This window comes from Panthera tigris, chromosome C2 (genome assembly GCF_018350195.1).
Source record: "Panthera tigris isolate Pti1 chromosome C2, P.tigris_Pti1_mat1.1, whole genome shotgun sequence".
Lineage (NCBI taxonomy): Eukaryota > Metazoa > Chordata > Mammalia > Carnivora > Felidae > Panthera > Panthera tigris.
In genome coordinates, this window is record NC_056668.1 from 120,349,755 (window position 1) to 120,373,012 (window position 23,258).

Consider the following 23,258-nt stretch of genomic DNA (forward strand, 5'->3'; position numbering starts at 1 on the left):
ACCCTGGAGTTCTTCGACTTGAAGTGATTCTAGAGTCATCCAGAGATAGCCTAGAAGGCTCCGAGCTACCCCCAAAGACTCCGAATCTCTTTGGGAAATCTAGATCATGTTTCTCAGTTAGAATTAAAACATACTCTAGACTTGCCTGGTCCCAGAATCATCTTGCATACCCAATACTGGGTCATCTGTTTCAAACCAGTCAAAATAGTAACCCCAGAGAAGTGAAATAGGTGATCCAGAATCACATGTTTCTAAGTTTTGGAGCCTCGTAGCCATAAATATTTTGGTACCAGCATCAGTTCTAAGTTACTGGCTATATTGTCACCACATTCCCATGGGACCTTTGCCCTTAGGGGAATGCAGGAATGATCTTGGGAGTGGGAATGTTAGAGACAGGAACCTGAAGAGTCAGATTATTTCTGAAGTTCTCTGTATTCTATTTCTACTGCCTTTCCCCCCTTTATTATAAATTTGGTTTATTGAAATAAAGTGGCTGTATCTGTACAGATATCTATACTATTTAGAATATAAATGATGTAAGGTTTGAGTTTAAATGAGCCATATCTTTCCAAGAAACTTTCAGACTATTCGAGAGTAGCAGTACCGTTTTACATTCCAACCAGCAGTGGATGAGAGATCCAGTTTCTCCATATCCTCACCAGCATTTGATGTCACAATTTTTTATTTCGCCACAGTGATAGGTGTGAAGTTTTCTCAATGTGGTTTTAATTTGCATTTCCCTAATTAATAATGATGCTTAACATGTATTCATGTGCTTTTTTGCCATCTGTTTATCCTTTTCAGTGAAATGCCTGTTCATATCTTTTGTCCATTTGCTAATTGGGGTGTTTGCTAAATGAGCCGTCTTTAGATTAAATCTCTTTAAAAAAAAAAAGAAACAACTTTAAAATCAGTCCAGTGACTTAAGAAGTCATTAAGTAACATTCCTAAATCCTTCTAGGCAAAGTGTATACAGCACTTGAATGTGATTTTATAATGTAGGGAGCAGAAGAGTTCTTACATTCTTTCTGTATTCGTGTAGTATAGTCATAATATTGTATAATGGCAAAAAAGTTTCAAGGATACTTTTCCTTAGAATGTTAAATAAGGTGTACAAATACATATTTTGTACATAAGCTATCATAATGTTTGTAATCATTTTTATTTAAAATAAGCTGATTTGTATAAATGTTTCAGAATGATTTTGTGGAAAACTAATTTGAAATTTCCCTATTTGTGCAAGACAATTTTGATTGTAATTCATATGCATCAACAAATTTGTAATCTTATTTCTCTGATGTTCTTTACAAATTTCAGAATTATACTAAATAGTCATTGAGAACCTCATAAATCAATGTTAAGATCTACAGTTAAAATCTAGGATGCATTGCAATAGAAATGTATTATGTAAGTTTTTCCCTTACCTTTTTTCCACTTTAACTTTTGGATTTGTTTTTTAATTTTACCTGGAAATTCTTTAATACTATTTCCTGGTTTGGTTTTTGCACATTAAGAAGGTCACAGAGAAATAAGCATATGTTACTCAATTGTTACTCAAGATAAATGTGAGCTTAATACGGTCAGAGAAGAAAGGTTTTCTGTAACCCTGCCTCTTTGGATCATGTTAGACTTATTCTATATTCTACATTCTTGCACAAGGGCAATTACTAGAGAAGAGGGTTAATCTTTTGCGGTGGGAAAAAGATGCTATAACTTGTTGTGACAATATACTGTATTTTTAAATACTTAGATTTTAAATAATGAGGAAAAATTCAAATACTAATATGATAGAATCAACCTAGTAGTTAAAAGTCCCTTCTGAAAATTACCTAAAATTATTTGGGAAACTACAATGAAAAAGTAAATGATTTTTCTATACATATTATGTTTTAAGGCCATTTTTATTTAGTCTTTCTCTGTTCATTGCTTTGGGTTTGCACACATACACATCCAGTATGGTGAAGTGACATCCAGATGGTGAAGGATTCGGTCAGTCTGGATTCCATTCCTTGACTGTAATGGAGACCATGGTATCATTCCAAAGTAGGATATTTGAAGGATGATAGACATTCACTTAATAAAGGGGTTTTCTTTTAATTTTATTTTAGGTCAAAGTAATATTAGTCTAAAGAGGAGGATAAGGAAAGGGGCTATTATGGAGATAATGTGGAGCTGACTTTTCTGAAATTTATCTATTTTATAGCAATATTTTTAAAGAATCTTGCAATTGTAAAAAATTGTAGGAAAAAATGGGGATGGTAGGGAATAATGATGGGTTTTTTACTACTTAGAAAAAGGAACAGAACCCATCAAGAGGTGAAGATTTTAGGGCAGATATATTAGATTTGCTAATTTCCCTTCCTTCTCACCTACCACTTGGGTAAGAACATGAGCTAGCAGATACTAGGAAATTCCTGTATCCTCATGCAGTCCACAAGCCTCTCGTCCTGTCTCTCCTAGAAAGTCCAGTCTCTGTCGGCATCTCAGCTTCATCACCAAATGCTGTCAAGAACTGAAAAGGAGTTTGAAATTTTACTCTACTTGAATGGAAACCAATTTGACAATAAACTTCATATATTGGGGGATAAAAAGAATAAGAAAGGCAAAAAAAAAATTTTACTCTACTTGGAAAGTAATAAGTTAAGTGTCCCACAGTTCTATGGATATTGGCAGAAGATAGGAGACTCCTGGGTCAGAGATTAAGGACTTTTTACTCAGGCATAGCAAACATCACAATCTTCATATTTACATTGGTTTCCTTTGCCACTCAACTCCTACATGGAGCAGTCCAGGTTGATGCTGTGCACACACTGAGTCTTCTGTACAGCTGAGGACTCTCAAGCTGAGGAAATTTGAGTCTTTTGTAATGGGCTGCAAGTAAACATGTCCAATGCTTACTCCAGAGGAAACTATTTTTATTATAGTGGATATTAAGCAAAAATGCCCTCTGTTCTGGATGGAGATGTGTATTTTGGGACAAAGGCCTCAGTGCCTCTTCTTGTAAGACAAACAAATGAGAGAGCCATGTAAAATTGACTCTCAACAATAAATTCATTATCTTAATAGTGGCAGTGGTCTCATGGGTGTATGCATATGTCAAAACTCACCAAATTACGTTTACTTTTTGCAAGTTTATTGCATATCAGTTTCACTTCAACACAATGGGGGGAAGAAAAGTCCCAAATACGTTGTTGAGACCAGTAGCTTTAGTGTCCCCAAAGTGCTTTTCAGAAAATGTAATTTCAGGCCCCATTCCAGATCTTCTAAATCAGATCCTGTATTTTATTTTATTTTATTTTATTTTATTTTATTTTATTTTATTTTATTTTATTTTGTTTTGTTTTGTTTTGTTTTGTTTTGTTTTTTATTTTCAGAGTACATGTGAGTGGGGAAGGGGCAGAGAGAGAGGGAGAATCTCAGTCTGTGCTGACAGCACAGAGCCCAACACGGGGCTCCATCTCACAACTGTGAGATCATGACCTGAGCTAGAATCAAAAGTTGGATGCTCAATCAACTGAGCCACCCAAGTGCCCCTGGATTCTGTATTTTAATAAGATCCCCCAGTATTTAGTTTTTTAGCTTTGTATTTTGAAATAATTTTAGACTTAACAAAAAAGTTGTGAAAATGGCACACAGAGTTCCCCCCAACACCCAGCTTCCCCTAATTAACATCTTACTCAAACCAGGACATTCACATTGATATAAGAGGATTAACTAATCTACAGATCTTAGTTGGATCTTGTCAATTTTCCAACTTACTGTCCTTTTTCTGGCCCAGGATTTAATCACGGATCCCACATTGCACTTATTTTCATGTCTCCTTAGTCTCCTCCAATCTGACAGTTCCTCAGTCTCTTTTTTCTTGACATTTTTAAAGAGTACTGGCAGTTACTTTCTAGAATACCCTTCAATTCTGGTTGGCCTGATATTTTCTTAGGATTAGGTTAAGGCTCTGTGTTTTTGTTAGAATGCTGCAAAAGTGATGTGGCCTTCTCAGTGCCATTAGCATGTAGTCTTATTGATGACATTAACCTTGATCTGCCATTGTAAGGTTACTATTCACCCCTTTGTGGCTAATAAGTGTCTTGTGAGATCGTTTTAGACCATGTAAACATCCTGTTTTCCATTACACTTTCACTCGTTTAAGCCTTCGTGGTCGTTTCTTGGTGGCAACAATCATTCCTGTACTATTTGCCTAATAATCGTGATTTTCTACTTACATTATTTCTCTACGTTTATTTGTTAGAATTCTACCATAAGGAAGAGCTGTCTCTTATCCTCCATTTATTATTCAATTATTTGTATCAGTACTGGGGTCTTCTTTTGGTCCACTTGACATCTTCTTGGCCCACCTTTTTATTCCAGTTGTTGCAGCAATCAGCTGTCCAGGTATAACCTGACAGCACCTTGCATCACCATAATTTCTGGGCTGGGCTTTCTCTGCCTCACAGCTTAGAACTGATTTGAATGCACTCTGTCATTTTCACCTATGGTCAAACCAGGAGGTGCTAGAGAGTTGGCACCCTATGGTCCATCTTTTAAACAATGGGGATGGGAGCCAGTATACAAATACACACCCCTTAAGTGGACAATTCTGAGGTGTGTTCTTCACAGGCCCTTGCAGAATCTTCACTATCAAGCCTCAGTGGCCTTCAGCAGGTGATCATCTCAGAAACAGCCTTGGATTGGCTTTTCCTCCTTCATGTTTCAAGCTTCCCAGCCCCTATTCCTGTTCCTTGGAATCATTTTCCAAAATAAACCACCTGCACAGAAGAATTTGTCTCAGAGTGGGAGTGGGGAAGGAGAACAAGTAAAGATTTATGTATTACCAGTTGTTAAATATTTTGACTCTCACCCCTGTACATAACTAAAATCCTATGGAAACTTTCACATCTCCAAAGGAGTTGTACAAGTATATTCATAACAGCAGAATAGAGAAAAAACCCAAATACCTATCAATTAGAGAATGGATTATGTAAATTTTGTTGTTTTTTCCATCAGTGAAAATGAATGAACTATGTCAAGAAAGATGACTCAAAGGAAATGAGCAAATAATAACAATAATTTGCAGATGAGTAATAAAGTTTGACCCCAAATATATATAGTTCAAAAACATCCAAAACTAAGCAATATATTGCTTGGAGTTACATATATATGTGTTAAAATTTTCAAGAAAACCAAGAAGATTGCAATTCAGAATAGGGTTCTTTTGGGGAGAGAAAGGTGGAGGGTCACACTGGGGAGGCACACACAGAGCCCCAGTGGTGTTACTAGTCCATTTCTTAAGCTGGTACATAGGGTTTATCATTATTCCTTATACTTTATATTTTTAGGATAAAATATTTTATCATAAAAAGATTTTAGGTTTGATATTAAGAAGTGGTTACTTTTATTAAGAGTGGCTGTGGGGGCGCCTGGGTGGCTCAGTCGGTTGGGCGTCCGACTTCAGCTCAGGTCATGATCTTGCGGTCCGTGAGTTCGAGCCCCGCATCAGGCTCTTTGCTGACAGATCAGAGCCTGGAGCCTATTTCGGATTCTGTGTCTCCCTCTCTCTGACCCTCCCCCATTTATGCTCTGTCTCTCTCTGTCTCAAAAATAAATAAACGTTAAAAATAAATAAATAAATAAAGAGTGACTGTGAAATCCTTCCACTGGCCTAACCAACTAAGTCATTCCAGAAATGAACTGAAAAGAAGGTTGTGTCCCTGGCTGAGAAAATGCCAAGGCTTAGATTCTCCTGTGCCCTATTGACGTGATTAAACTGTGCATAATAGGACAGTTTCTGGAAGACGAGGTCTTGATTTAATACATTTTTAAGTGTTATTTCTTTTGTCAGTCGCTGGATGGATTAGGTGTGAAAACAGGATGCTGTTTAAAAAAAGTCATATCTGCAACCGTCCAGACAACCACAGATCTTTTTGTATAATAAAAAGGTGTCATCAAAGGACCTGTTACTCAAAGTGTGATGTTTGGTGTAGCAGCACCAGCACCAGGTGGAAGCTGGTTGGAAAGGCTGACTCTATACCCCACATCAGATCTACTGACTCAGAGTCTGAATTTTAATAAGATCTCTAAGTGATTCTTGTATCTCCCTCTCTCTCTGGCCCTCCCCTGGTGGTGCGCGCTCTCTCTCTCAAATAAAGAGAGAAAGAAAGAAAGAAAGAAAGAAAGAAAGAAAGAAAGAAAGAAAGAAAGAGCAAGCCTCCAGCACCAGGAGAGGGGGAAGCTCATAGAAGCTCCTCAGGTTTAACTGTAACAGATCTGTCTCTTCCATGATCCTTTCTTTGTTGGCCCAAATATTTGTAAGGAGAGACTTTATTTATGCTTCTTTCCTCTTTCCAACTGTGCTGGGCTGTGGCACTCTCATCCATTCAATAAAAACCTACTGAGCTTCCCTTGAGCATTGAGGAAAGGGTAGTGAATAGGATGACATGAATCAAAATATCAAGGAGCTTCCAAAATACAGATACTAAATGAGTAATTACGAGTTTGGTGAATGTTAGAAAGCAAAAAATTTTAGAGCTGGAGATGGGAAGTCAGAGGAAAGTAATCTCAGCTTAGATGAGAAGGCATATATGTAGGTGAGATGTGGGTGAACTGTGGGATTATTCCAAGCACAAGGAATACCCGTGAATGGAGCTCTTTGGGCACTTATATGTGTATTTCCAAAGCCTTGCACTGTTCTTGGCATACAATAAGTGCTTAATAAGTGTTTGCAGAATCAATATGTGTTCTGTCATATTTCAGACATCTACTCTCTGGCATGGGAGATAGTGGAAGCTTTATTTTCCTTTTCAAAGGAAATAAGATCCCTTAATGGGGAAAAGAGAAGGAAGAGAGCTGACTGTTGTGCAAATTGCTAAATTGGAACTGTGAGTGGGAACGAAAAATTGATTTACATGAATTTTCCTCCCAGAGGCAACTTGACAATTTATTCTGTTCTGGAGAATTTTCAGTTTTTGGCTTCAAAACCAAGCTGTTCCTTATTCTGAATTTCTTGGCCTGCTGTGAAACTAGCATTTAGTGTCTTTTACAGCATACCCTGATTAGGTCATGGAAATTCACAGCTAGATCAAACCAGTATATGGAAAATTTGAAACTTTCACTGCCCATTTTATTTCATAGTGCTGGAAGAAACATTGACTTTTAAATAATTTCTTTCAAAAGCAGTATTATCTATTGATCATAATTGCCATCATTTATTGAACACTTACTACATATATATATTACAGAGCAAAATCCTTATATTAACTCTATAAGAGGGTAAGTTGACCCATATGAAAACTGCCAAATATTAGCAATTCATATGGTTCAACTTAATATTGTTTTCAGACTCTCATTTTAGAAACTTATAAAGAGATTAGAGAATCCCTAATAGCCATAGCCCTCCTCCAAAATTAAGCACTGAATTTTCACAATAGATAAATCCTGCGAGAGTTACAGCTCCTTAATAACATCCACCCATCTTATTCGCATTAGTACATGTGTCTATCGTGGTTTACACATTGCAGTGAAGTGGTTTACAATTCATTTCCCCTGATAGACTTGAGTTCCTTGAGGGTGGAGGGTTGTTTTTTTTTTTTTCTGTCTTGCTCATTTTTGTATCATGCATAGAGTGTTTGAAAAGTATTCGTTAACTTGAAACTTTAATAACATTTCTGTCAAAACTAGACTAATCCTATTGATTTTTTACTGGAAAATGCTCGGTAATCACTCCACTGGGGCTTTTGCATTTTAGAATCAGTCTGAGGAGGAGTACTGCATTTGGCATTCTTGAACTCCTAGGAGTTTATCTATGTACAATTATGCAGAAATTGTCTCCACCCCACCCCAGAGAAAAGTCCAAAGGTACTCTCTCACCTCCCTCACCTCCTTTAGGTATTTCCTTAAATGGCATCTTTTCTGCCCTTCCCTGAGCACCCTATTTAATAAAAGTCATCCCTCAAACACTTTCTCTGCTTATTCCCCCTGCCCCATAGCACCTATCAGCATGTAATAGTTTACATTTTGCTTATTTCTTTTGCGTATTTTCTTTCCCAACTCACTAGAACGTAAGCTCATAGGTGATTTTTCACACAGGCGCTGAATAGGCAAAGTGTTCTCATTTTTGAACAAAATGTATGGGTATTTGGGAGTGTGGGCCGCAATTTTCTCTTTAGCTTCTAAGTGACATGGTGACCTGGCCTGGTGTGGATTTTGCTTGCCCGGGTATTGAAGAACTCACGTCCCCAGTGGTCGCTAACCCATTGTTTGAATAATTAATTTCAGGGTGCCCCACACGTGCCTCAGAGTTATTCCTACCCACCCCCCTCCTCGCTGCTCCCCAGGGGTGAGCCAGCAAAAGCCTGGGGACCCAGATGTTACCACCTTAGTTCCCCCTTTTCCAAGACAGATGGGGTTTTCCTGCTTCGAGCCTGGGGGATGGGGTTGGATGGAAAAGTCAAGATTCTGACCCAAGCCCGAGGTAAAGGAAGGGGAAAAGGGCGTGTCTATAAATTTTAGGCCTCAGGCCTGCAGCCCGCCTCGCAGGCGGCCTGGGAACTAAGTGTTGGTGTCAGCGCGGGGCGCCCACTGGGAAGCTCCTGTGAGCACCCAAGGCGGGGACTGGGTTGCTTGAGGTCCCGCCCCTTCACCTAGCGGCCCCCTCCCCTCTTTGGGAAGCCTGGGGGCGGGGTTTGTTTACTCCTTGCACGCACCGCCGACCTGGCCAATCCGTAGGGACCGGCGCCTTACGTCACACACCCGGGAGCCAATCGGCACCCACCGTGCTGCTCCGCCGCCAAAGCTTGCGCGGGGGAAGCGGGGCAGTGGCAGGGTTGGGTGAGGGCGGACGAAGCAGCCTGTGATCTAGGCTGCAGCAACCACTGCTGCTCGGCACGCGGCCGCGCTCTGACCCTTCCTTTTTGGGCAGGCTCGCAGGCGCAAGCACGGTCGGCGTCCCACGGCCTCGAACTCCAGGGCCTCCCCTGGGCAGGCCGCGGATCGCCCACCCCTGCCCCGAGTGTGTATCCGCCGGGACCCAGCCGCCGCCTCGCGCGGGCGGCACAGGAGCGGCGGCGCCGAAGCCGCGCCCCAGGCTCGGAAGAACAACCCTGAGAGGCCGCCTCGTCCTCTGCAGCCGAGCGGCGGTAAGGTCCAGGGCGAGGGCGCGGGGCCGCGTGCCGAGGGCCTCTGGACCCGGCCCGGCGTGTTCCTGGGCAGGTTTCCCTCCCTTCGCCTCGGGGCCCCCTCGTTACCGCGAGTTCCATCTGTTTATTCCCACGCGTTCTCCCAGGCCTGGCCGAGTAACCCCTGAGTGTCTGGGGGGAGTCGGAAACCGGCGAGCCCCCCTCCCCCGCCCCATACACACACAGCAGATTGGGAGGAGGCAACGTCCCCGTGTCATGCCTCGTGGAAGAGAGGAAGGGCTGCTTTCTACTTTCTCGGTCTCTGCAGGTCTTCAGGGCAGAACGATGGCTTCTAAGTCTGGTTTTCTGACTTTTCAGCCTTTCATGAGTCACACGCCTCCATCTGTTTCTACCAGGTGTATTTCAGAGTTCCAAAGCTTTGAACTTGAAAGAACCTCCTATCCCGCAGAAGGGAACTTTTCTTTAAAGTAGAGGATCGCTTTTGGGGCCCAGACTCCTTTGAGAAATTCCAGAGAGCCAAATCCTCTCCACAGAAAAGTATAAAGGTTTTGTAGGATCTCTCAGAGAGACGGTTCAGCTAAGTGGATGAGCGCTCAGTCACTGGTACCAGCTTGTGTTATCTTGCATTGTGTGGTCTCAGTTTCTTCATCTGTAAAATAGTAGTCACTGCCTATTACGGGTGTTTTGAGGAGTAAATGGACTAATCTGTGGAATGCATTTGGAACGGCGCACCACATATTAAGTGCCCTGCATGAGTTAGGCATTTTTATAATGGCCTTCCATGAATGCCCGTTCAGAAAAGTGCCCCGCGTTGTTTCTCTTTTTCTGTTGAAACAGTTAACAGGCTCATCCTTTTCCATATTTACTGCTGAAGCTCCCTTTGAGCCTTTGATACGTTTCTCTTCCTCATTCAGTCTCCTAGGGCTAAGGCTCCCTGTCCCACTTATTTGCTCTCTTTTTAGTAAGTTAGTTAGCTCATTCTCTTCCTTCCCCTTTCTCCCCTAAATCTTAGTTTTGTGTCTTTTCATTTGACTTCTATAGCCTAATTTTTTCTGGGCCACTCTCCTTTTCTCTTAATGGTCTGAAATTATCTTCACCTAATAAATATAGTTACAGTTATTCATCTGTCCTCTGTACAGTGTAATCATGACCCAATCTGTGTTGAAAGTTAAATGTAAAAGGAACTTAGTTGATCTGACATCCCATGTTGCTTTTCCATTTCCTTGGTGAGCCTATAATTTAGCTAAAGCTTTATCACTGTCCTGTTACTGTAATAAATCTTTAATAGTAGTGTCCATTCTCAAGTAGCACCAGGAGAAAAAAATCAAATGCCTAGACCCACCCTATGTACTGGCTCTGGATGCTTTTGTTATTTCTTGGAACATCTTGTGCCTGGAACTAGAGTCTAGTCTACTGGCAGACATGGTGTCTGTAGCACTGTTTTGGCGGTATAGTTGCAGCAATGTGGCACCTGTATTTAATAAAGGCCAGACACTTATTAAACTCACTTTTGGGTTCTCGTTATTTCTAGTTGTTTAAGAGGGAAAACAGAATTTTCAAGTGTGTAATGCTTCATATTACCATTCTCTGACTGTGTAACTTTCTCCCCAACTCTTTTAAATATGTAGTCCAACTGGCACCTTCAAGTTTTTCCCTGGCAGCCAAAAATCTTAACTGAGTTATGTGCTCTCAGTACAGCTTGAAATTGGATGTACAGATGTTTATCCTTAATGTGAGAAGCATTTGTGGATGAAAATTATACACTAAAAGATACCCTAAAGGATTCAAAGATTGTTTTTTATAATTAGGAATTGAAATGTGAATGTACATTTTTTTTTTTTTTTCCCCTTAAACATGATAGGAAGACTGGCTTTGTTTTCTGGCTGTTGATAATTTATGTTTTGTAAAAAATGGATGACTTATTTATATTTACATTGCAAAACAGTATATTTAAAGCCCTTTTTAGATATTTGAAAGTTTTTGGAACACAGTGAGGAAACAAACTAAGCAAAAATCAAATTCATGGCAAAGGTAGTAAATTATAACCTAAGTATTCTGACTTCTAGTTTATTGTTTCTTTGTCTGTCACTCTTACCAGTTAACCCAGAGCAAAGGATAGAAAAGGAGAGTTTAAAAGGAAATTTTAAAAGCAGAGGGGGGAAATTGCTAATTTGGGCCTTAAATATTAGATAGGGAGTAGTACATTAGCATCTTTTTTTTTTTAATCTTTAAACTTAGGTATTTTTTTTAAAGGTTAAATTATAAGCCATATATGTATGAATTTACTCACAGTCAAGTTTATATTGTCACTTGGCAAATTTGATTTCACTTTTTTTCTGACCTTGTCATCATAGTTTAAACTCTTATTGCAACGTGCATTATGATGGATCTCAGAAGAAACTAGAAAGCATAGAGTTGAGAGTTTTTTAGATAATAGAATTGTAAGTTGTAATGAATTTTAAAGATTATTAAATATACTTGCCTTTTCTTGAATCCTTTCCATTTTGATCTGGGATATATTACTCTAGGGGTGGGGATTTAAAAGTAGATTTGTGAACTCTTGTAATTTTATGCAAAATTATATGTACTTGTGTATTTTTCTGGAGAGAAGATTCATAGTTATCTAGTTTCTGAGGCAAAAGTATTTGTACAACTCCAGTTTTTATAATATGATTTCCTTTGCTGAATCAGAAATTACATTCTCACTGGTTCTAGTTCTCTCTTCCATTAGTGGGTTTTCAAATACTTGAAGATACTTATTATAGTCCCATTAATTCTTTTCTTCTCTAGACAAAATATTCTGTCTTTAACCTCTTCTAATCATTTTGCTGGTTTGATTTGAGTCTTCTCACAATACTGATGCCTTATTTGTGGATTTGTTTGAGTTCGTCCGTATTCTTGTTAAAAGTGTGATACTCCTAGATATTAACCTGTAGAGAAGACCGTAAGTTACCTCTCTGATTTTAAATCATATACTTTAAGATTAAGAGTAGATTTGTTTCTTTGACAACCATATTGCACTGTTAATTCAAAATAATGTCCTGGCGAAGACAGACTCTGGAGCTAGCCTGCCTGGGTTTAAATCCTAGCTCTACAGTTTATCAGCTGGTTGACCTTGAGTAAATTATGTAAACATTTTTTAGGCCACAGTTTTCTCATCTGTAAAATGGGATTTATAATGGTGCCTATCTCATAGGATTGTTACAAGGAATGAATGAAAGATATTATGTAAAATATTTAGAATGGTCCCTGACATTTAAATGCTGTATACATTACCCATTATTACTGATTTTGTAGTCAACTAAAATTCTTGAGTTGTTTTATGTTCTTCCAATTCTTTAATAGAGTGTTTTTTTGGTAGGGCTTTATATTTATCCGTATTAAACTTTATCTTGTCAGACTGGTTATATTCTGTTGACTTAAAAAAAAAACTGATTTGGGGGCACCTGGGCGGCTCAATCTGTTAAGTGTCTGACTCTTGATCTCACTGTTTCTGAGATCAAACCTTGCATTGGGCTCTGTGCAGACAGTATGGAGGCTGCTTGGGATTCTCTCTCTGCTCTTCCCTTGCTTGTGCGTGCACGTGCACTCTCTTGCATGCTCTCTCTTTCTCTCTCAAAAATAAATAAATAGTTAAAAATTTTTTTTTAAAAACTGATTTGGTCATATGATATGTATGGGCTTATTTATTTATCAATGGATTTGATAAACTGTAAGTGTGATAATGCTGACATTGCCTTCCTGCAGATCTTATTAAAATGTTGAGTAGGCAGGGCCAAGAACAGAGCTCTTGCTCTGCTAGTGACCTCTCTTAAGGGTGATAAAAAAACTAATTCTTTGGTTCAAGTTGTTCAGACAGTTAGAAATCCAGCTAATTTAACATTATTCACCTCAGATATTTCCAAGTTTTCACAAGGAATATATAAGAAACTTTAATAATTGCCTTCCTAAAACCCAAATAATTTTATATACTTTATTAAAAAAAATCCTATCAGTTCAGTAACTGTCAGGAAAAGAGCACTAATCTGTGATTATTTGTCTGTAACCACTATACTGGTTTCCAGTAGTGTATGTTGGCTACTATCTTTTTCTGTGTTCAAACTTCTCTTGGTAATGATTCTAGAATCTCGTCTACAGGTACATTTAACTTCAATGATCGATAGTTGGCAAGGTCACCTTTCTCCTTTTTTGAAGAGCAGTACTACATATCCTGTCTTTAGTCTTATGGTAACCTCTCCTGCTTTCCATAGTTTCTGAACAGTTGCCAGCAGCTGTGTGGAAATTTCATCTGGAGCGAAAAAACTTATTGAAAGTTTACTTGGAGCAGTTAGGAACTCTCTCTAATCTTCTCATTCATATTGAGCTTTGGTTTTCATTAACTCATTGATTAAATTTATTAGATGCCCCTTTTACACAGAATACCAGTGTTTGTTTCACCCCATCCAATCTGAGAGAATGTTTCTTAATAGAGATGGCTGAAGCAAAGGAATAATCCACATCCATTTCTCTCTGTTACTACTGTTGTTATCATAGCCTGGGCCTTCTTCTCTGGACAGCAGCAGTAGCTTCCTATTGACCTTCTTTATTCTAATCTTTTTTTTGTTTCTAATGCTTAAGCATTATAGCCCTTGGCATCCTTATTTTTAAAAATGCATGGATCTCAGGGTGCCTGGGTGGCTCAGTCAGTTAAGCACCCAACTTCGGCTCAGATCATGATCTTAGTGGTTCGTGAGTTTGAGCCCCACGTCGGGCCCTGTGCTGACAGCTCAGGGCCTGGAGCCTGCTTCCCATTCTGTCTCCCTCCCTCTCTGCCCCTCCCTGACTTGTGCTCAGTCTCTTTCTCAAAAGTAAACAAACATTAAAAAAAATAATAAAACAAAATGCATGGATGTCAGGGGCGCCTGGGTGGCTCGGTCAGTTAAGCGTCAGACTTCAGCTCAGGTCATGATCTCGCAGTTCTTGGGTTCATGCCCTACGTTGGGCTTTGTGCTGACAACTTAGAGCCTGGAGCCTGCTTGGGATTGTGTGTCTCCCTCTCTCTTCCCCTCCCCCACTGGTGCTGTCTCTCTCTCCTTCTCTTTCTTTCTCTCTCAAAATAAATAAACATTTGAAAAAAATTAAATGCATGGATGTCTTTAAAGTCTTCTCTTCTTCATTGGAATAATTCAGTTTCTGACTTTGAGTAATTCCCAACTTCCTTAGCTTGTTCTGTTTATTGTCCTTTTAAATTCAACCCCCCTCCACCTTTTTAACTTTTCTTATTCTTAGGGATGATATGAACCATCAGACAGATAGGCATGGAGAGATGGTGGCTCTCTACCGGCTGGTCTTTGTGTGAGTCACTTAGTAGACAGATAATGGAGTGATTACTATGTTATGGACACTGTAGGCACTGAGTTGACAAAGGAACATGATACAAACTCAGCCCTTCAAGAATTCTAAATGCAGGGAAAGATAGGATAGAGGAAAGTATTTGAAGAACCAGAAATCTTTTTTTTTTTTAAATACTCATAAGCATAATAAGCATAATAAGTTTTTAACAGACTCCATTTTACTTTAAAAAGAGCCAAGTATGTTGTTACTTAAGGATGAGTTTGTTAAAGTGGCCAATTCAATTCTAGTTGAGTTAAATCAGATTGTAAAATGGCAAACCTATAAATGTGGGAAAATAGTATATATTTCAGAACTGCCAAAATAAAATATTTAATCAAAACTAGAAGGAGAAGGGGAATGGGGGATGGGCAAAAGGGGGTGAAGGTGAGTGGGAGGTACAGGTATATGAGTAAGCATAGGCAATATGGTCAGTGGAACTATAATTATGGTGACAGATGGTAGTTTTACTTGTGGTGAGAACAGCATAACATATAGAGATGTTGAGTCACTATGTTATCTACCTGAAACTAATGTAACCTGTGTGTCAACTATACTTCAATAAAAAGGTAAGAAAATAAAAATAAATAAATAAAAGCAGAAAAGTGGTTATATAAACCTATTCCTACTTCTCAGAGGCTCCATCCTCTGAAGTACACAATGAAGGACCCCCCTCAAAAAAAAAAAAAAAAAAAGACAACCAAAAAACTGGTAGCACTAACTTCTCTTTTATAGTCCACTTCAGAGTGGACACTTAAAAAATCAATTTATTAAGTTTTTCTTCACAGCATCCTTGAAATTGTGGTGGTAATATAAAACTAAGTATAAAAAAGAAGGATTTATTAAATGCTCTTCAAAGGAAAGAAAGGTGATGGTAAGCAGTTGCTGTAATAACATATACAAGTAACAAATGATGGTCAATAAAGTGATTTCTAGGTTAATAAGTGTTTGAAAAACCTGCCAGGTAGGTAATTCTGCACTAATTGATACATTTTTAGCTATAAAATCTATACAAGTAGAAAAATTTTGTAAGCCTAATGATTATGTATTTTTAAGTTGAATAAATCAGTGTTTGTAGGTAACAGAATAATAGAAAAACAGGTAATTTGTGCAGGCATTCCAAGAAACATAAACTGAAAACTCTGTGTGAAAAGTTCCATCATTAAGTATGGAAAGCAATAAAATTTTTACTGATACTAACATTCTGCCTGAAATTTTGCTTTTAAGTTCATATTGTCCCAGACATACTGTATCATGGTTGTTGTAAACATAGCTACTATTCTCTCTTCCCAAATCAAATTATTTTCTTTTATTGTTATTGTATCTTTTACTGTTATTGCTATTCTCGAGGTAATCTGGAATATCAGATACTACAACTCTGAGAAAGATCTCTTCTGAGTTACTAGTTTTGTAGGTTAGTTGAAGTTATGCTCTAGGGAAAGAGTTCAAAACAATTGAGTTTCTTCTCGACACAAGTGGCAAAAAATAAGAATAAATTTCAAGAAACTGAAATGCTAAGCAAAAAGCATGTGAAATAATGTTAAGGAAGTGAATTTTTAGAAAGGGATCTCTACATGCAAAACACTTCTTCCTTATAACAAGGAGATTCCAAGAGAGATGTGAGAGAGATCATAGTAAGTAAAGAAAATAAGAGATTCTGTTAATATAAGCAGCTCATTGAGAAAAATTAAATCTTGTTTACAAGGCCATTCCTCGTAATCTGAAAAATATAAAAGACCGTGATATATTTTTTTAGGATTAAGTAGGAAGATAAAGATCCATATTCTGGGAACTTTGTATTCATTATGAATTCCTAATGGCTTACTTTACCCAATACCTACTATGTGATAAGGATCTCATTTAAACTTCCCCCAAAGTGTATGAGATAGATTTTATTGTCTTTCATTTTACAGATAAGGACGTAGGTTGCTTTACTGGGATCAGAAAAGCAGTAATGGCAGAGCTGGGGCTGAAACATGAATCTGTAGGACTGTAATGCTAGCCGCTTCACTGTATTGCTTTGCTAACATACTGTTTTACGCCTGTAACATTCAAGAGCCCAGAATCTTTTTTTTTAAATTTTTTATATGTTTTTATTTATTTTTGAGACAGAGAGAGATAGAGCATGAGTGGAGGAGGGGCAGAGAGAGAGGGAGACACAGAATCTAAAGCAGGCTCCAGGCTCTGAACTGTCAGCACAGAGCCCGATGTAGGGCTCAGACTCACAAGCTGTGAGATCATGACCTGAGCTGAAGCCTGCGGCTCAACCGACTGAGCCACCCAGGCGCCCCGAGCCCAGAATCTTTATAGCTTCTCAGTTGGGCCTTTCCAGTATAGTTTCTGTTTTTTTCTAGAGTGTTATGAATTCATCCACATATAAGTGAGTGACTTCAAAATTAGCCATTGTTTTTGATTATCCTTTCACTGTGTCACTCTTTTACTATATATTTTTTTTCTTTTACTATGTTTTATTTTATTTTATTTTTTTGTAGTTTTATTTTTTATTTTTTAAAATTTACATCCAAATTAGTTAGCATATAGTGCAACAATGATTTCAGGAGTAGATTCCTTAGTGCCCCTTACCCATTTAGCCCATCCCCCCTCCCACAGCCCCTCTGGTAACCCTCAGTTTGTCCTCCATATTTATGAGTCTCTTATGTTTTGTCCCCCTCCCTGTTTTTATGTTATTTTTGTTTCCCTTCCCTTATGGTCATCTGTTTTGTATCTTAAAGTCCTCATATGAGTGAAGTCATATGATTTTTGTCTTTCTCTGACTGACTAATTTCACTTAGCATAATACCTTCCAGTTCCATCCACGTAGTTGCAAATGGCAAGATTTCATTCTTTTTGATTGCTGAGTAATACTCCATGGTATATATATACCACATCTTCTTTCTCCATTCATCCATCGATGGACATTTGGGCTCTTTCCATACTTTGGCTATTGTTGATAGTGCTGCTATAAACATGGGGGTGCATGTGTCCCTTTGAAACAGCACACCTGTATCCCACGGATAAATGCCTAGTAGTGCAGTTGCTGGGTTGTAGGGCAGTTCTAGTTTTAGTTTTTTGAGGAACCTCCATACTGTTTTCCAGAGTGGCTGCACCAGCTTGCATTCCCACCAACAATGCAAAAGAGATCCTCTTTCTCTGCATCCTCGCCAACATCTGTTATTGCCTGAGTTGTTAATGTTAGCCATTCTGATACCTGTAAGGTGGTATCCCACTGTGGTTTTGATTTGTATTTCCCTGATGATGAGTGATGTGGAGCATTTTTTTCATGTGTCGGTTGGCCATTTGGATGTCTTCTTTAGAGAAGTGTCTATTCCTGTCTTTTGTTCATTTCTTCACTGGATCATTTGTTTTTTGGGTGTTGAGTTTGATAAGTTCTTTATAGATTTTGGGTACTAACCCTTTATCTGACATGTTGTTTGCGAATATCTTCTCCCATTCTGTCAGTTGCCTTTTAGTTTTGCTGATTGTTTCCTTCACTGTGCAGAAGCTTTTTATTTTGATGAGGTCCCAGTAGTTCATTTTTGCTTTTGTTTCCCTTGCCTCTGGAGACGTGCTGAGTAAGAAGTTGCTGTGGCCAAGATCAAAGAGGTTTTTGTCTGCTTTCTCCTTGAGGATTTTAATGACTTCCTGTCTTACATTGAGGTCTTTCATCCACTTTGAGTTTATTTTTGGAAGAAAGTGGTCCAGGTTCATTCTTCGGCATGTCACTGTCCAGTTTTCCCAGCACCACTTGCTGAAGAGACTGTCTTTATTCCATTGGATATTCTTTCCTGCTCTGTCAAAGATTAGTTGGCCATATGTTTGTGGGTCCATTTCTGGGTTCTCTATTCTGTTCCATTGATCTGAGTGTCTGTTCTTGTGTCAGTACCATACTGTCTTGATGATTACAGCTTTGTAGTATAGCTTGAAGTCTGGGATTGTGATGCCTTCTGCTTTGGTTTTCTTTTTCAAGATTGCTTTGGCTATTCGGGGTCTTTTACTATATTTTAAGAAAGAGACGTTTTGTTTCTCTTTACGTGTAATGTATGTGATAGATATCTTAAATTCAGCCGTATTTCAGTTAATTGGTTAAATCATGATTATGAGCTATGGGAATCTATTATACTGACTTGTTTGCTGTGAATAAAAATAAGTACATACTTCTGGGGCGCCTGGGTGGCTCAGGCGGTTAAGCCTTCGACTTCAGTTCAGGTTATGATCTTACAGTTTGTGGGTTCGAGCCCCACGTCAGGCTCTGTGCTGACAGCTTGGAGCCTGGAGCCTGCTTCAGGTTCTGCGTCTCCCTCTCTCTCTGCCCCTCCCCTCACACTCTGTCTCTCTCTCAAAAAAATAAATAAACATTTAAAAAATTAAAAAAATTTACACACTTAGATAAGACATGGACCTAACTTCTTTTAATATAAAAATTTTTCTTTTATTGTGAGTTCTATATTGTGTCACCTGTCCTTTTGAATTATTCAAAAATTATGTAGTCTAAAAGATAAAATGGGTATAATGAAACGATGCAAAATCTTGAACTTGTGATGAAAGAAGAGAAAAAGGCTAAAAGTGTTTTCAGAAAGTAAGAAGAATAAAAATATAATAGCAAATAATAGTGACAGTGTTCATTGTTAGTCACAGAACAGGAGCACCATGTAGTTCATAATCACAGATGTGGTGGCTAATTCATTTTGTGTCTGGTAAATTGAATATGCAACAAGAAAATAAATGTATTCGAAAATAAGAATGATAGTACATATCTTTTCATCAAAGTAGAAAATATAGCACAAAAATATTTTTTTCTTTTTGACTTTACGCATATATCGAAGCCTTCTGACAAACTGCTGAATGGAGCTCAGATTGGCTGTCTTATCTACTGTCTTAGTATGAAAAGTCTCTGACTTATTAATACTTATTCCTGTTTCTGTAAAATTCACTCCAGAGTTTCACCCTGGAAAGAAACAGTTTGATTCAGATTGGCTTTGAGTGAAAATAGACAGCTATTACATTAATTTAACTTACTTTTATGTAAAACTTTTCCTCATTATTTTTTATCATCTTAATTACCTCAAGGGATTCTAGAATAATTTTCAGCCTACCATGTAATTATTTACTAGGGTTGCTAGAACAATAGGCAGAATATGAAGCAATTTTTCATGTTGTGCTAAAGCTGTTTCGATGAATTTTATGCAGTTAAATAGTTACATCTATTTTAATTAACCAGTCTGTGGTTGGTAATATTTGTATGTCCAGTATTGGAAGTTTTTATAGTTTACATTTTCTGGTGCTTACTGTGTGTGAATATTATGTGTCTGATAGTCCTCATTACGACACTGCCTATTTTATTTACTGTTAGTGTTTTTTTTTTTAAGTTTATTTATTGAGAGAGAGAGAGAAAGAGAGAGCGAGCAAGTGCATGAGAGGGACAGAGAGAATCCCAAGGAGGCTCCACACTGTCAGTGCAGAGACCAGTGTGGGGCTCAAACTCACAAATTGTGAGATCATGACCTGATCTAAAACCAAGAGTTGGACCCTTAACCAACGCAGCCACCGAGCCCCCCCCACCCCCGCTCCACTGTTAGTTTTAAGAGTGTGTTCTAGGAGATCTGGTGGCTAAGGGTGAGGAAATAAAGTCAGCCAACTGTGCTTTCTGGATTCTTCTGGGCTTAGGGTCTCAGGTTTACCTTTTGACTTCTTATATTAATATTTAACTGTTACCAATTTTAAAGTTTTTTAAAAGAAAGGCTTTCTTCATATTTTTAGTCCCATTCTCTAGAGTTAAAATCATGTTTTTAAAAAACTATTCTTTTAATTGAAAGGTGGTTGATTTTTAAAATTCCACCATTTTTCACTAACTAAGCAACAGCTGCGTAACCAGCACCCTAGATTCAGAAACAGACTATTATTGGCACCCTAGTATCCCTTTGCACTCATGAGCCCCTCAGCCCCCAGGGAACTATCCTAACTTCTAACAGCATGGATTGGTAAAACTACCTTTAACCACATCTACATTTAGTTCTTTTGATGGTTACCACTCTTAATGGTGTAATTATTGCTATGTTTCTTTAAAAAAAAAACTTTTTATTTCGAACTAATTTTAGACTTACAGGAAAGTTGTAAAAGTTGTATAGAGAGTTTAATTGTATCCCTCAGCCCATTTCCCCTAATGTTAGCATTTTATGTAATTATAGTATAATTATTAAGAGCAAGAAACTAACATTGGTACAATATTGTTAGCTAAACTACAGACCATATTTGAATTTCATCAGTTTTTTTTTCACTAACATTTTCTGGTCCAGGATCCTATCCAGGTTCCCACATTGCATTTAGTTGTTATTTCTATTTAGCTTTCTCTATTCTCCAGTAGTCTTCAGTTTTTCTTTGTTGCATGACTTTGACATGATGTGTCATTCTTTCATAGAGCATCATTTCAAGGGGTTCATGTCAATGTGTTTTATCATTAGTGATATTTACCTTGGCCACTTGGTTAAATCGATGGATACCTGTTTCATTTTTTACGTCTAGTTCTCTAATCCTTTGGAGTTTATTCTTGTGTATGGAGTGAGATATGGCTCTAATTTTCTTTTCCAAAATGACTACCTAGCACTCTTTATTTAAAAATTCATCTTTTTGGGGTGCCTGGGTGGCTCAGTCGGTTAAGCGTCCAACTTCAGCTCAGGTCATGATCTCACAGTCTGTGAGTTCAAGCCCTGCATCGGGCTCTGTGCTGACAGCTCAGAGCCTGGAGCCTGCTTCAGATTCTGTGTCTCCCTCTCTGTCTGCCCCTAACCCACTCGCATTCTGTCTCTGTCTCTCTCAAAAATAAATAAACATTAAAAGAAAATTTTAAAAATTCATCTTTTTAACTGGTACAGAAAAACATTTGAGGGAATCCAACAGTCTTTCATAATAAAAACATTCAACAAACTAAGAACAGAAGAGAGCTCCTCAACAAAATAAAGGCCATATAGGGAAAGCCCACAGCTAATATCAGCACTTAGTGGTGATCGACTAAAAGCTTTTCTTCTAAGTTCAGGAATAAGACAGGGATGTCTGCATTTACTCCTTCGATTTAATATAGTATTGGAATTCCTAGCTAGAGCAATTTGGCAAGAAAAAGAAATGAAAGGCATCTAAATTGTGAAAAAGAAGCAAAATTATCTCTGTTTATAGACAGTAAGATCTTATATGTAGAAAGTCCTAAAGATTTTGCAGACAAAAACCTGTTAGAACTGATAAATTCAGCAGAGTTACAGGATAAAAAGACAACACACAAAAATCAGTTGCATTTCTGTACACTAACACAGTGAACAATTCTAAAAGGAAATTAACAAGATTCCATTTAAGATAGCATGAAAAAGAATGAAATATTTAGGCATAAACTTAACCAGAGAGGCAAAACATAGTATGCTGAAAACTACAAAACATTGCCGAAAGAAGTTAAAGAAGACACAAATAGATGGACAACCTGTGTTCGTGGTTGGAAGACTTAACATTGTTAAAATACACAAAGTGAGATGTAGATTCAATGCAATCCTTATCAAAATCCCAATGATGTTTTTTATGGAAACAGAAAAATCCATCCTAAAATTCATATAGAATCTCTAGGAACCCTGAATAGCCAAAAGAATTTTGAAAGAAAGCAAGGCTTGGAGGTCTCACACTTCTCAATTTCAATACTTATTATAAAGCTTCAGTAATCAAACAATATGGTACTAGCATAAGGACAGCCATGTAAATCAGTGGAATACAATAAATAGCCCAGAGTAAACCCTTGTATGTATAGGCAAATGATTTTCAACAAGGGTACTAAGACCCTTGGCAGCCTTTTCAACAAATGATTTTGGGGAAACTGGATTTCTACTTGAAAAAGCATGAGCTTGGACCTTACTTGATACCATATACAAAAATTAACCCCAAATGAATCAAAGACCTAAATTTAAGGGCTAAAACTACAAAACTCTTAGAAGAAAAAATAGGGAAGACACTTCATGACATTGGATTTGGCAAAGATTTCTTGGATCTGATACCAAAAGCACAAGTACCAAAAATAAAAATAGGTAAATTGGACTGCATCAGAATTTAAAACTTATAAAAGACACCAACAACAGAGTGAAAAGACAACCTGTGGAATGGGAGAAAATATTTATAAGTCATATATCTCTTAAGGGGTTAGTATCTAGACTCTATAAAGAACTCCTACCAAAAAACAAACAACCTGATTTAACAATGGATAAAGGACTTCAATAGACATTTCTCCAAAGAAGATATGCAAATGGCCAACAAGCATATGAAAAGATGCTCAACATTATTATTAGGGAAATGAAAATGACAATCACAATGAGATACCACTTCACATTTTTTAGGAAGGCATCTATCCAAAAAAAAAAAAAAAAGAGAAAATAACAAGTGTTGGTGAGGATGTGGAAAAATTGGAACCCTTGTACACTGTTGTTGATGGGAACATAAAATGGAACAGCTACCATGGAAAATAGTATGGAAGTTCCTCAGAAAATTAAAAATGGAATTACCATATGCTTTAGCAATTCACTTCTGGATGTATACTCGAAAGAACTGAAAGCAGAGTCTTGAGATATTTGTGCACCCATGTTTACAAAGGGTAGAAGCAACCTGTGTGTCCATTAACAGATGAATTTGGGTAAGCAAAGTGTGGCATATACATAAAATGAAATATTCAGACTTAAAGAAGGAAAAAAGTTCTGCCACATGCTATAACGTGGATGAACCCTGAGGCCAGTACGCTCA

The 23,258-nt window shown here is 37.9% G+C and overlaps 1 protein-coding gene across 6 annotated transcripts in view; it reads left to right on the forward strand.

The window, feature by feature from the left end:
• The first annotated feature begins 8,833 nt into the window (after window positions 1-8,833).
• Window positions 8,834-23,258, forward strand: part of TFDP2 (transcription factor Dp-2) — a 188,498-nt gene continuing 174,073 nt past the window's right edge. For 2 of the 6 annotated variants that reach the window (XM_007086342.3, XM_042998659.1), the window contains exon 1: window positions 8,836-9,128. The gene's annotated coding sequence lies outside the window, so the exon portion shown is untranslated. Of the gene's footprint in view, window positions 9,129-23,258 lie in introns of all 6 variants that reach the window. The other 4 variants (XM_042998661.1, XM_042998660.1, XM_042998662.1 and 1 more) reach the window with 3 other exon arrangements.